The sequence below is a fragment of the Thalia democratica genome, unplaced genomic scaffold, assembly GCF_965202585.1.
Source record: "Thalia democratica unplaced genomic scaffold, ktThaDemo2.hap1.1 HAP1_SCAFFOLD_94, whole genome shotgun sequence".
NCBI lineage: Eukaryota > Metazoa > Chordata > Thaliacea > Salpida > Salpidae > Thalia > Thalia democratica.
In genome coordinates, this window is record NW_028139263.1 from 97,501 (window position 1) to 107,500 (window position 10,000).

The 10,000-nt window shown below is 29.6% G+C and overlaps 5 non-coding genes across 5 annotated transcripts in view; all 5 read right to left on the reverse strand.

The window, feature by feature from the left end:
• LOC145845574 (small subunit ribosomal RNA) overlaps nucleotides 1-1,437 on the reverse strand; it is a 1,808-nt gene extending 371 nt beyond the window's left edge. The window contains exon 1 of the ribosomal RNA XR_014370435.1: nucleotides 1-1,437. This exon is cut by the window's left edge and continues 371 nt beyond it. This is a non-coding gene — a ribosomal RNA (small subunit ribosomal RNA).
• A 3,383-nt stretch (nucleotides 1,438-4,820) lies between these two features.
• LOC145845597 (5S ribosomal RNA) lies at nucleotides 4,821-4,939 on the reverse strand. The gene has a single exon (XR_014370454.1). It is a non-coding gene; the product is annotated as a 5S ribosomal RNA (ribosomal RNA).
• Nucleotides 4,940-7,770: 2,831 nt separating this feature from the next.
• Nucleotides 7,771-7,889, reverse strand: LOC145845598 (5S ribosomal RNA). Its single transcript, XR_014370455.1, has one exon. It is a non-coding gene; the product is annotated as a 5S ribosomal RNA (ribosomal RNA).
• A 1,791-nt stretch (nucleotides 7,890-9,680) lies between these two features.
• On the reverse strand, nucleotides 9,681-9,795 carry LOC145845635 (U5 spliceosomal RNA). Its single transcript, XR_014370491.1, has one exon. It is a non-coding gene; the product is annotated as a U5 spliceosomal RNA (small nuclear RNA).
• An 81-nt stretch (nucleotides 9,796-9,876) lies between these two features.
• Nucleotides 9,877-10,000, reverse strand: part of LOC145845624 (U2 spliceosomal RNA) — a 196-nt gene continuing 72 nt past the window's right edge. The window contains exon 1 of the small nuclear RNA XR_014370480.1: nucleotides 9,877-10,000. This exon is cut by the window's right edge and continues 72 nt beyond it. This is a non-coding gene — a small nuclear RNA (U2 spliceosomal RNA).

The window sequence follows — 10,000 nt, forward strand, 5'->3', positions numbered from 1 at the left end:
AGACCTGTTATTGCTCAATCTCGTGTGGCTAAACGCCACTAGTCCCTCTAAGAAGTTGTCTCCGACCCAATGGGTCGAGCAGCTATTTAGCAAGTAAGAGTCTCGTTCGTTATCGGAATTAACCAGACAAATCGCTCCACCAACTAAGAACGGCCATGCACCACCACCCACAGAATCAAGAAAGAGCTCTCAATCTGTCAATCCTCGCTGTGTCCGGGCCGGGTGAGATTTCCCGTGTTGAGTCAAATTAAGCCGCAGGCTCCACTCCTGGTGGTGCCCTTCCGTCAATTCCTTTAAGTTTCAGCTTTGCAACCATACTTCCCCCGGAACCCAAAGACTTTGGTTTCCCGGAAGCTGCCGGACAGTTCTTAAGTTCGACACTGCCCGATCGCTAGTCGGCATCGTTTAAGGTCAGAACTAGGACGGTATCTGATCGTCTTCGAACCTCTGACTTTCGCTCTTGATTAAAGAAAACATTCTTGGCAAATGCTTTCGCAGTCGTTCGTCTTGCGCCGATCCAAGAATTTCACCTCTAACGGCACAGTACGGATGCCCCCGTCCGTTCCTATTAATCATTACCTCGTGCTCCGAAAACCAACAAAATAGAACCGAGGTCCTATTCCATTATTCCATGCAACATTATACAAGCGTAAAGCCTGCTTTGAACACTCTAATTTTTTCAAGGTAAACTTGCCGGACCACCGCAACACTCAGTTAAGAGCACCGCGAAGGCACCGACCAACAAGAACAACGAGGCCAGTGCTAGCCTTTCGACCGACCAACCTCGCCGTCCCTATATCCAACTACGAGCTTTTCAACCGCAACAACTTAAATATACACTTTTGGAGCTGGAATTACCGCGGCTGCTGGCACCAGACTTGCCCTCCAATGGATACTCGTTAAAAAGTTTAAAGTGTACTCATTCCAATTGCAGGACCTCGTACGAGGTCTGCATTGTTATTTTTCGTCACTACCTCCCCGAGCCGGGAATGGGTAATTTGCGCGCCTGCTGCCTTCCTTGGATGTGGTAGCCGTTTCTCAGGCTCCCTCTCCGGAATCGAACCCTGATTCTCCGTCACCCGTTACAACCTCGGTAGGCCGATACCGTACCGACGATAGTTGATAGGGCAGTTGCTTTAATGAGATGTCGCCAGCACTAGGCCGTGCGATCCGCAAGCTTATCCAGAGTCACCATTGTAACGACCCGAAAGCCGGTTAGTTTTGGTCTGATAAATGCGCGCCTCACGTCAGTTCGGCGCTTTACGCATGTATTAGCTCTAGAATTGCCACAGTTATCCATGTAAAAGCGTACAATCAAATGAACCATAACTGATTTAATGAGCCATTCGCAGTTTCACTGTACGTGAGCTCGTACTTACACTTGCATGGCTTAATCTTTGAGACAAGCATATGACTACTGGCAGGATCAACCAGATAACTATCCGAGGGCGTTTAAACCCGTTGCTCGACTGAGCGTTTTTACTGTATAAATACAGACCTTTTCTATCACTCGGCTTAAAAGCCTTGCGAACGTTACTGAAAGTCGGCGCCGGCCTTTTGCTGTTTAAAGCGCCAGCCCGCGTCGACTGCAGCATGCAGCTATACAACTGACTGTTCTTTCTCCCGACCAACCGTTTGCCTTCTGCCGGTTAACTCGTCAGCAGCAACACGCCATCTGTCTGCTGCAGTTACCCGCCTCGAGCCGTGCCTGCCTGCGTCGGCTACTCGTCTCGACGACTTCGCAAAGCTATAAGCCTACCGCCGCTGGACGCTTGTAGTTTTTCATACGCTGCTCCGATGCGTTTACATAGCACGTTCGCCGCCGCTGCAATAGCCGCGCCTCGGGTGCTAAACAGTAATGCTTTAAGCCCGCTTTCTCGCCAAGTCGACCGAACGCACAAACACGTCTCTCTCACTAGTGTAAAGTAATGCATACGTGTATGATGCTCAAATGTTGCTGTTGAACTTTTTTGCCGATTTTTCCCGATTTTTTTTTAATTTCTTTGTTTCTTTTCAATTTTTTTAATATTTTAAGCTTATTTATGCTACGTTTAAATGTTTTAATACTTTTTTTATACTTTATTTAATATGTTTAAAAGAAATAAATAAAAAATAATATATATAAACTACTTTTTTTAATGTTTTAAATATGTTTGTTTATTATAAATAAGCTTTATTTGTATTATTTTTTATTTAAACTTACTTTTTAAATCTTTATATTTGTTTTATCGTTTTAAGCACATTGCGATAAATATAATAAACAAAAAATTGATTAAAAATAATAATAATAAAAAAAAAAAAAAAAAAATAACATAAGCTTATTTTATATGTTTCATTTTATTTTTATTTAAACTTACTTTTCAAACCTTAATACTCGTTTTATTTTTTTAAGCAGATCGCGATAAATATAATAAACAAACAATTAAATAAAAATAAATAAAAATGAAAAAAAAAAAAAAAACATAAGCTTATTTTATATGTTTCATTTTATTTTTATTTAAACTTACTTTTCAAACCTTAATACTCGTTTTATTTTTTTAAGCAGATCGCGATAGATATAATAAACAAACAATGAAATAAAAATAATAATAATAATAATAATAAATCATAAGCTTATTTTGTACGTTTCATTTTATTTTATTTAAAACTTACAATTTAAACTTTTGTATTTGTTCTATTCTTTTAAGCACATCGCGATAAATATAATAAGCAAACAATTAAATAAAAATAATAACAAATAAATAAAACAATACGGCTAAACTATAAAAAGAAAACTAAATAACTGATAAATACTTGTAAAACATTATTTGAAACATGTATTTTGAAACACAACACGATTGATTTATATTTGATAATATATTTTTAATTTGTGTAGTTCATTTAAAGTAGTCTCCCTTTTTGCTTCTGGTTTTATTAGAGTTATATATAACAATAAATGATGTAGTTTATTTAAAGTAGTCTCCCTTTTTGCTTCTGGTTTTACTTGAGTTACATAACGTTAAATAAACATACTTAATAAACGTAACCATCAATACTGTCATTTTAATAAAACTAAGTACAAATACATTGAATTAACATAGAACTTTAAAAAGCCTTTGCTAGTATCTGTTGGTAACAGTAAATAACCTATTATGACTCACAATACAAGAGTGCGAAATTTATTTTTCATTTGATTTTTCAGGTATTTATTTATTTGTGGAAATAAACTTTTTTATTACATTAGAAACTAATTGAATTTTTCCTATAACTATACCTATTATTATATTTAGTATGCTTAAAAGTAATAAAATGAAACGTCGCGATTATATAATAAACAAACAATCAAACAAACAAAGAAATAAAATAAAAAACTATTTTTTTAAACTTATATTTCAACTATATGTCTTATTTTATTTTCATTTAAACTTACTTTAAACCTCTGTATTTGTTATATATATTTAAACACAATACGATTAAACTATAAGACAAACAACAACATAAAATAATCACATTAATAAATACACTAAGCAAATAGCTAGAATAAATATAAATAGTTCAATATATACAATATATTTCTTCCATTTTTAAGTTACTTGTTAAACATATTTATTTAAACATGTTTCTTTAGAATATAAAACTAACAGTTCTACAAATAAAGAAATTAAAAAGCCAATACACATAACACTAACTTTTCATAAATTAGATATGCAAATATGAACAAAATAATAACTAAATTGTAAAGCTTTTGTAAACTGTAAACTTATAAACTTATAATAATAATTGCATATTCACTATTCACAATAGCTTTTTATTTAGTACACAACTGGTCTGTAAGTTGTGTAGTTTATTGAAAGTATAATCCCGTTTTGCTTCTGGTTTAAATAAAGTTATACAACACATACTAAAGTAAATTAAATAAAGTAATTCACTACTATCTATTAAATACATTAATTTAAATTAAAGTGAACTTTGAACTTATAATAATAATTGCATATTCACTATTCAGAATTGCTTTAAATTTAGTACACAACTGGTCTGTAAATTGTGTAGTTTATTGAAAGTATAATCCCGTTTTGCTTCTGGTTCAAATAAAGTTATACAACACTTACTAAAGTAAATTAAATAAAGTAATTCACTACTATCTATTAAATAAAACCAATTTAAAAAATACATTAATTTAAATTAAAGTGAACTTTGAACTTATAATAATAATTGCATATTCACTATTCAGAATTGCTTTAAATTTAGTACACAACTGGTCTGTAAATTGTGTTGGTTCTATTCAAGTACTCTCCTTGTTTGTTTTGTTTTAGTTGTATTTATTTTTAGATACTAGCACATTCAATACACATAATAAAGTAAACCAAATAAACTCTATTAATTTAAACTAAGTACAAATACATTAAGTTAATACAAAACTTTAAAAAGCTTTTGCTAGTATCTGTTGGTAACAGTAAATAACTTATTATGACTCACAATACAAAAGTGCAAAATTTATTTTCGTTTGATTTTTCAAGTAGCTACGCTTTTATTTGTTTATGGACAAAAAGACTTTAAAGTTTTAGTATAAATGACTAATTGTATTAATTTTAACTCAGAAAATTGTACTCTACAAGATGGTGCCATTATTTTTTCGATATCTCAACCTGGTCAAACCACTTTTTTAGCGCTCTAATTGGTTTAAACAGCAAATAACGTTATCTGATTGGCTTACGTTTTTATTTGCTAATAACTAGAATTTACTTTTCTTTTAAGCGTTAAAGAAATGTAAATAAACGAGTAATAAGTATAAATAGGTCAGAAAGAAAAATAGTACAAAAAAGATGAATTCAAAAGGCAAAAGCCTACGGCACGTGGTATTCCCAAGCGGTCACCCATCTAAGTACTAACCACGCCCGACACTGCTTAACTTCCCAGATCGGACGAGATGGGGTGTGCTCAGTGTGGTATGGTCGTAGGCGTTTGAAAGCGTTTACAAGCCTTTATAAACCCTTCGGTTTGTTTAAAAAACCTATTTGCACTTGATTTACAATCGATTTGATATTTTAAAATTAATCCTTATAAAATTTTAACCTGAATTAACCTTTTTTTTTCTTTTTTTTATCAACAGTTACTCCCAAACTGTACTAAAACTGTATTGTAACTGTACAAAAGTGTTTGTTTAAATAATTGCTATCTATAAATTACCTAAGACCAGGACAAGTAGAAGTAAAGTTTATTGAATTATTAAACTAAATAAATAAAATAAAATCGTAAAATAAAATAATACAATATGTTTACAATTTGTCATTGATCTATCCATTTATGTTATTGCATTACAAATACAAACATTGCATACATTCAAGAGTATTATTCATCAATCTTTTCAATATAATAAGTTTTAAATTTATATTTATATATATATTTATTTTTAAATAATTCCTGACATTTTAGACTACCTGAGATTTTTTTTTAATTAAATTAATTTTAGTAATTAAATACTTGACGTTCTAGTTTTTTTAATTTGATAACTCAACTATGTTTATTTTTTTTTTACTAATTTTAAAATTATTATTATACAATATATTTGTTATATTATATTTATTTTATTACTTAAACTTATTATATACATTTAATATATAATATTATTAAATAATTTTATTAACGAATTAAAAACAAAATATTATTATTTTATTATTATTATATTATTAACTTAGTGTTTTATTTTAAAGATATATTAAAAAACTAAACAGATATTACCCCTAAAAAATTTTGTTAATAATATATAAAAAGTACTCAAATTCAGATTCGGAAATATATATACTGTTTTTTTTCATCAATATTGCAGGTCTGCGTAGCCGGGGGCTGTAATCTAGCTGCCAGCAGGCCTGAAATGGTGGCCACTATTGTTCAATGTTCAACTTCAAATTCTTTGAGATTATACTGTACTATCTATCTATCTATCTAACAAATCTATCTAACAAATGTTGTTCAATCTAGGTTGTGGGTACTTGGGTCGAGTAATGCCTTTGACTTACAATCTGTTGTGGATTGTCAATATTCCTCTATCTATCAATAAACAAATCTATCTAATAAATGTTGTTCAATCTAGGTTGTGGGTACTTGGGTCGAGTAATGCCTTTGACTTACAATCTGTTGTTGATTGTCAACATTCCTCTATCTATCAATAATGATTATATTCAATATTAAATGTTGATTAATTCAGTTGTAAGAAAACCAGTGCGCTGGTTAGGTTGGGTAAGGCCTTCGACTTACAATCTTGGGGATTATCAACGTTCATCACAAGTACAGTAACGATCTCATTGAATTTCCAGTTGGAACATTGGATTGTAGTGGTGGCCTACTCTTTTTTGCCTAGTTTGACAAACTATTGTATATATATTGTATAACTTTATTTGTATTATTTTTTATTTAAATTACTACTTATTATTAAAGAATTAAATTTTCTCCATTGTTTTCTCCATCGCGAACATTAAAAAAAAAACTATGTATTTGAACTAATGCTTATTTTATATGTTTTGTTTTATTTTTATTCAAACTTACTTTAAACCTCTGTATTTTTTATACAATAAGATTAAACTATATAACAGAAAAATAATTAAATAATCAAACTATTGAATAAGCAGTTAATTAGTGTGTTTTTTTTAGGCTTCTTTCATTTTTAACTTACTTGTTAACCATATTTCTTTTATTAAAGTATAAAACTAACAGTTACTAAAATAAAATAATCATAAAGTCAATACACAAAACACTAACTTTTTATAGTTTAAATATGCAAACATGAATATAGTTATGAAGTAAAGTTATTCAAAGCTTATAATAATGAAGCTTTTGTATAATATTTCAATTACAGTGAACTTTAAGTAAGATAAGTTTTTTTTTTGTAATAACTACAAAATTGGTATTTTAGTTTATTATTAGTAACTAAATATTTATATTTATTATATTTAAAAAAAAACTTCTATACTAACTCTAATTTCAAAGCATATTAAAACATACAAATTTTACCAACTAAATATTTATTTTTATTTTTATTATTATAACTTTCAAACATAAGCTTGTATACCTTATATACCTATATACCTCATATAGTAGGCTTGACATAACATTATTTAATTCTTTTTGTTTGAAATAAACTCATTTAGTTATTAGTAAATTACAACATAAATGTTTATAACAATAAAACTAAGATTTAGCTTTTGAGTTAGTAAACTTTGATAGTTTTCTTTTAAAAGTTTAATAGTCCTTATTTAAGTTCAAACAAAATTGCTATATATTTAATACACATACAAAAGTAAACTAAGTAAACGTAACTCAATAGTCTCTTTTAAGTAAAAGTAATTACAAATACATTAAGTTAATACAAAACTTTAAAAAGCTTTTGCTAGTATCTGTTGGTAACAGTAAATAACTTATTATGACTCACAATACAAAAGTTCAAAATTTATTTTTGTTTGATTTTTCAAGTAGCCAGGCTTTTAGTTGTTTGTGGACAAAAAGACTTTTAAGTTTTAGTATAAAAGACTAATTGTATTAATTTTAACTCAGAAAATTGTACTCTACAAGATGGTGCCATTATTTTTTCGATATCTCAAACTGGTCAAACCACTTTTTTAGCGCTTTAATTGGTTTAAACAGCAAATAACGTTATCTGATTGGCTAAGGTTTTTGTTTTCTAATAACTAGAATTTTCTTTTCTTTTAAGCGTTAAAGAAATGTAAATAAACGAGTAATAAGTATAAATAGGTCAGAAAGAAAAATAAAACAAAAAAGATGAATTCAAAAAGTAAAAGCCTACGGCACGTGGTATTCCCAAGCGGTCACCCATCTAAGTACTAACCACGCCCGACACTGCTTAACTTCCCAGATCGGACGAGATGGGGTGTGCTCAGTGTGGTATGGTCGTAGGCGTTTGAAAGCGTTTACAAGCCTTTATAAACCCTTCGGTTTGTTTAAAAAACCTATTTGCACTTAATTTACAATCGATTTGATATTTTAAAATTATTCCTTATAAAATTTTAACTTGATGTAAGTATTTTTTTATTAAAACCTTTTTTTTTTGGTGTTTTAATTACAATTACTCCCTGCAACTTTATTAAAAACTTTGTTTAAAAGATTGTTAACTATATTCTATATTTAATACTATGATAATTAGAAGTAAAGTTTATTAAGTGATTAAACTAAATAAAAAATATTGTTAAAATAAACATTTCGGTAACATGTTGTGTTTAGTTTGTTTTACTATTTCTCATTGTTCTATTTATAGATGGACTTATATATACAAGAATATTTATAGTTAGTTATAGTTTTCTAAAGAATATCTCATACTACATCAGATTTTACGAATAAATAATTTATAACTTATAATTATATAACTTATAATTATAGATTATATAATAAATATAACTTAATTTAAGGTAATAAAATATTTGACGTTTAATTTAATAACTCAACTATGTTTATGTTATAAAATGATAGTATATAATACACATACATTATAATAATATGTATAACTAGTTGTTTACTTTAAAATGAATAATTAAGTGGAAGAATTAAAAGAACTCACATTTTTGAAGAGAGCGTGGAAAACCAGAATAGTCTTTTAAAACTTTTATTAAATTATCGATAAATATAAAATACAATAGAATTAAACATATAAACGTAACTGTGGTTGCTTAGAAACTAAACAAGAAATTTTTTAATAAAATATAAAATAATTATTATATAGAAGTAAAATAAAAATAAAATAAAAGTAATATAAATTATATCTTTTAACTAAATAACAATCACGAGCAATATTAGCGCAATGTCAGAGTATGAATTTATAATAAAGGAATTGCTTCCTTGGTGTTGATACTTACCTTATTCAAATAGAATACATTTTCAGCGATCAGGCTTGTATTTATTTTAGCGCGCGTAACACAACGTTTGTGGGTTTCGGCACACTTTTGTCGATAGTGGGCGCCCCGCCTCTTAAGTACAGAAATTTCGGGAATTTTCGATTTTTGGAATTCTGACTCGACAGATCGTTTTTATTTGGTCCAGAGACCCCGTAAAAAATTTTTCAGCCCATTTGAAGCATGATGAAAAAATGTTATTTCGACCCCCTTTTTTTAGGGGTTACGGGGACATCGACCCATTTTTTGGGAATAAAAAACTCCTAGAAAAGGACCACTTTTCTTCTTTTTTCGAATTTCGACTTTTTATTTTTTTGGAAAATTTTTCTATTTTCTTTGTTTGTTCTATTATAAGGTCAAAAATATTTTTTTGAGCTTTGCAACGCATAAGGACTAACGTAAGGTAAGTTTTAAAAGATTTTTTTTTCGATAATTTTTTCTATATTTTTTGTTTGGTCCATTACAAAGTCGAAAATATTTTTTTACGGCTTCTAAACGCGTGTAGATTAACCGTAGGTAGGTTATTTCGAAATTTAAATTTTTCAATATTATTAATATTTCTGTAAATTGTTCGATTATGAGGTTTTTATGGCTCTTTCAGCACCCAATAAGTACATTAAAAAATAAAACATGAAATGAAAACATCAACTAAAATGAAAATAACATATTCTGTGAAAAAACCTACGAAAATTCTTTATGAAATTTTCTTTGTCACATAATTGGAAGCTAAGAAAAACCGGAAAATAATTCTTCTTGAGCCATTTTTTTGTATGATAAATAGTATGCAAGCTGCCGATGTCAGAAGACTGTCGACAGCCGAAAAAAAGTCTGTTAAGACTCATTGAAATTGCTCCTGTCCACGGAAATCTTTAGTAAAAGGCGAAAGATTCATTCGTGTACTGAACTGAAGCCAGAGTGATTAGCAACGGTTGCCAAGGCTTTTTCTATGGGCTTTACCATGCTACAGGTTGTGAATAAATGTATACAAACTCCCCCAGAGGGGAGGCGAGCCGATTCCGGAGGTACTGCAATACCGGACCGACTCTTGACGAGCAGGACAATAAATTGTCTGAACTGCACGTCGGTTGACAAAAAGTCGTTTGATCATGGGAAGGACGCGTGGT